This window comes from Eptatretus burgeri, chromosome 9, assembly GCF_056783735.1.
Source record: "Eptatretus burgeri isolate ZD-2024b chromosome 9, Ebu_testis_v1, whole genome shotgun sequence".
In the NCBI taxonomy this organism is placed as follows: domain Eukaryota; kingdom Metazoa; phylum Chordata; class Myxini; order Myxiniformes; family Myxinidae; genus Eptatretus; species Eptatretus burgeri.
Window position 1 is genome coordinate 10,924,731 of NC_140969.1, and position 4,751 is coordinate 10,929,481.

A 4,751-nucleotide genomic window follows, 5' to 3' on the forward strand; every position below is an offset into this window, starting at 1 on the left:
GAATAACAAAGGGAACGGAACCCGTGTGCGTGGACACGTTCTCCCAGGCACGGCAGATCTCGCGAGATTTACATGGAGTGATGTGATTGGCTGCATCCTTTTTTAAACCCCATGAACGGTTACCTGCACACCATGACGTACACACACCATGACGTACACGACGTACAAACACCACGACGTACAGGCACCACGACGTACAGGCACCACGACTTACACGCACCACGACGTACACGCACCACGACGTACACGCACCACGACGTACACGCACCATGACGTACTCACACCATGACGTACTCACACCATGACGTACACGACGTACAAACACCACGACGTACAGGCACCACGACTTACACGCACCACGACTTACACGCACCACGACGTACACGCACCACGACATACACGCACCATGACGTACACGCACCATGACGTACAAACACCACGACGTACAGGCACCACGACTTACACGCACCACGACGTACACGCACCACGACGTACACGCACCACGACGTACACGCACCATGACGTACACACACCACGACGTACATGCAGCACGACGTACACGCAGCACGACGTACACGCACCACGACGTACACACACCACGACGTACACAACATGATGTACACACAGGACATGACGTAAATGCACCATGACGTCACACACCATGACATACACGCATCATGACGTCACACACCATGATGTAGTGTACACACACCATCAAGTACACACAGAACATGAGACCGAACTGAAGGGTGAACTGGAATATCAACCTGAACCGATTCACGGATCCACAGGAATCTCTCAGGAAGAATTCCCGGTTTTTTATTCCCGGTAAATTGTTCATTTTTAAAGGTGAGATTTTTATACAGAAAATAGAGTGAATAAGTAATTAGTAATTAGTAATTACCATCCGTGTTACAAGGTCGTGGTACAAACACTAACACACACCATGATAACATGTTGATAACACCTGAACACCTTGATCCTCAGGTTCAGGTGAACATGAACAATGTAACTCTTGTTCACCAGATAAACACTCACCCTGATAGTTATCCCCATGCGGGGTATGTTTATCATCATTTTCATCCGATTCCCCTTCACACTCCGTTTCTCAGTGAAAATGGGTCTTGGTCGACCTGTTGATGACAATCCGTTAAAATAGAACAATACACGGATCACGTGATTAATGTATATATATTATTAAACACGGAGACATGAAGTGAAGTGTAAGATCTGTTCCAGGTGATGTTCTCACCTGTGGTGGCGAAACAAGCAGCAGGGGGCGGGGAGCGTGGTGGTGGTGGTGGTGGGACCGCGCAATGCATGCTGGGTACGGAGCTTCGTTGTTGCCCCTGCCCGGTTTGTCCCGCTGTGTGATTTTTCAATCCAGTCGATTTCTCCCCTAAAGTATCGTCCATTGTTCGTACACACCGGGTGTTTGGAACAAGATCTGAAGAAATGTTTCTCAGTTGTGAAAATTTACCAACATTAGACAAAACCGTTGTCATGGAAACGTGAAATCAATCCTGCGGCCTACCTCCCTTACAACACCATGTGTAAACTCGGTCGGTCTACACACCTGGAACTTGGGGGAACAAATGATAAAGGGAAACGATCATCATTCTTAATCATTCCTCACCCACGTGACCCTCTTGTACATGACGCCGAGACCGCCGATTTTCCCAGAGTTGGACCATGTACGTCATACAACGACAACGACAACGACAACTACAACAACAACAACATGATGACGTAATCGTAAATTATATCGTGATGCCACCAATCACGTCATGACAACTGTGGTGAATGGAAGGTCGTGACGTGTGATCACATGTTGCCCGGCTCGAGCACAGAAGAGATAAAGCTGAGGTTCGGCTCGGCCGCGGGGTTTTGTCCCTGGGGCATTTCCGTTGTATGTCGCCGGCTCACTTGGTGCTCATTGAATGGTGAGAACACTGATTGATATATAATACTGATTTATTTTGCGGTGATTAGTTGCGCGTGTGTACCTTACTGCTTGTACTCCATACTGCGTTTGTATTTCCTGGTGTGCCCGTAGAAGCGGCTTCAATCAAATGGAATAAAGCCTAAACTCTGAAGGTTCTTCTCTCGTCTTCATTGCAATTTATTCCATTTGGTTTTCTCGGCTCTCTCAACCAACGATGGACAAGATCTACAAACCAGAGAGGTTCGACGCAGACCCAAACGCGACTGACGCAGAAATGAAATGGTCGCATTGGTTCCGTTCCTTCTCACACTATCTGACCATCATCGAAGAGGGAGCTGACAAATTTGCCGCCCTCGTGAATCATGTCTCGCCCAGCGTGTACAGGCTCTTCTCGGAGTGCGACACTTACGAAGCAGCGATCGACGTGCTGCAGGCGCTCTACGTGAAGCGCAAGAACGAGGTATACATACGACATCTTCTCAACACACGCAGGCAAGCTGCCGGGGAGACAATCGATCAGTTCCTGCAAGCTCTGAATCAGCTGGGAAAAGACTGCAGCTTCCGGGCCGTAAGCGCCGAGGAACACCGAAAGGAAGCGACACGGGAGGCATTCATCCAAGGACTCAGATCAGCCCACATACGGCAACGCTTACTAGAGAAAGCGCAACCCACTCTTGACAAGGTAGTCGATCAGGCTCGAGCGATGGATACGGCACAACAGCAATCTGAGTCATTTGGGACACCGATGCTGCTAATGAACGCTGCTACGGTGGGAACTCAAGGAACCCCACTGGCACAGACACAGCCAGACATAGGGGATGGAGAAACACCCGAGGAGCCGGATACCCAGGCCACGTCAAACTCCTCAGCTGCTACTCCGGTTGGTAAATGTTTCTTTTGTGGGTACAAAAGGCACCCTCGTCAAAAATGCCCCGCCAGAGATGCCACATGCATGAACTGTGACAAGAAAGGGCATTATGCCAGGGTATGTAAATCTACTCTCAGGAGAAATAAACCCACTTCTGCGGCTCTCTACTCGCAAAATAAACTAACTGCAGCCTCCCCGGGGAATCTATCCAAGGCTATCATCAACGTACGAATTAACGGGCATATGGCTGAGGCACTGATTGATACCGGTAGCTCTGAAAGTTTCGTCAACAGCTCGCTAGTGAAGGGCAGGAAATGGAAAATCCACCCGACAGACAATACGGTATGCATGGCCGCCACCTCACTACAATCCCGCGTACGAGGGTACTGCAAAGTCGAATTGGACGTAAAAGGGTACACGCATCGGGATGTAAGGGTACTGGTGCTTCGTGATTTGTGCGCAGATGTAATTCTGGGTCATAATGTCCTCAAGCAGCACACGAGCGTCGAAATACCCTTTGGAGGAAGCAAACCTCGTCTAATTTTAAATGCTTTGACCACCGCAGAGGTAACGTCCCCCCAGCTGTTCGCTAACTTGTCGCCGGTCTGCAAACCGATAGCGATCAAATCGCGGCGATATACCACTGCTGACATGAACTTCATCACTTCAGAGACCAAGCGATTACTGGAAGAAGGAATTATAGAACCGAGCGATTCGCCATGGCGCGCACAGGTGTAAGTAACCAGCAGTCAGAACCATAAGAAACGAATGGTTGTCGATTATTCCCAAACGGTCAATCGCTTTACCCAACTCGATGCCTACCCCCTGCCGTGCATAGACGAGATGGTCGAACGCGTGGCCAATTATAAGGTATTCAGCACCATTGACTTGCGAAGCGCCTATCATCAAATTCCCATCCGAGAGGAAGACAAACCTTACACCGCATTCCAGGCAGGGAGGCGCCTCTACCAATTCAGGAGGCTACCATTCGGTGTCACGAATGGAGTAGCTTGCTTCCAACGGGTTATGGACGACATCATCTCAGATGAAAACCTCAAAGACACTTTTGTTTACGTGGACAATGTCACAGTGTGCGGTAGGGATCAGGGGGAACATGACATGAATCTGGACAGATTCTTGAGCATTGCTAGAAAATATAATCTGACTCTCAACTACGAGAAATGCGTATTCTCGGCAAGGTCAATTGACCTTCTCGGCTACACGATAGCCGACGGCACAATTAAGCCTGATCCTGAACGATTGCGCCCGCTCCGTGAGCTACCACCACCTCAGGACTTGCAGACAATGCGCCGGGTGATCGGCATGTTCGCTTACTATGCGAGATGGATTTCGCAATACTCCGGGAAAATACATCACCTAGTGCATTGCAAAAACTTTCCACCAGATGCCGCTGTTGTAAAAGCTTTCCACAGCCTCAAAGATGATATCAGTAATTCCGTGGTTTTATCGATCGATAGCTCGGTGCCCTTTGTGGTGGAAACCGACGCTTCAGATCACGCGATAGCTGCTACGCTTAATCAGTCTGGGAGACCCGTCGCGTTCTTCTCGAGAACTCTCTCTGGAAGCGAGCAGAGACACTCGGCAATAGAGAAGGAAGCGTACGCCATCGTCGAAGCGCTGCGGAAATGGAGACATTATTTACTGGGAAACCACTTCACGCTCGTTACGGACCAACGATCCGTGGCATTCATGTTTGATGGGAAAAATAACGGGAAAATTAAGAATGAAAAAATTATGAGATGGCGGATAGACCTAGCTTGCTATAGTTACGAGATAGTTTACCGGCCCGGGAGGGAAAACCCTGCTGCAGACACCTTCTCGCGGGTCTACTGCTCGGCGGTAATCAGTCGGGCTTTGCAAGACCTCCATGTGTCTCTTTGCCACCCGGGGGTAACCAGAATGGCACATTTCGTACGC

General features: G+C 49.4%; 1 long non-coding RNA gene across 1 annotated transcript; it reads right to left on the reverse strand.

Annotated features, from left to right (window-relative positions):
* Positions 1-776: 776 nt before the first annotated feature.
* On the reverse strand, positions 777-3,452 carry LOC147019522 (uncharacterized). The gene is made up of 2 exons (XR_015062020.1): positions 1,253-3,452; positions 777-1,133 (listed from the first exon to the last, which is right to left on the reverse strand). It is a non-coding gene; the product is annotated as an uncharacterized LOC147019522 (long non-coding RNA).
* Positions 3,453-4,751: the final 1,299 nt, after the last annotated feature.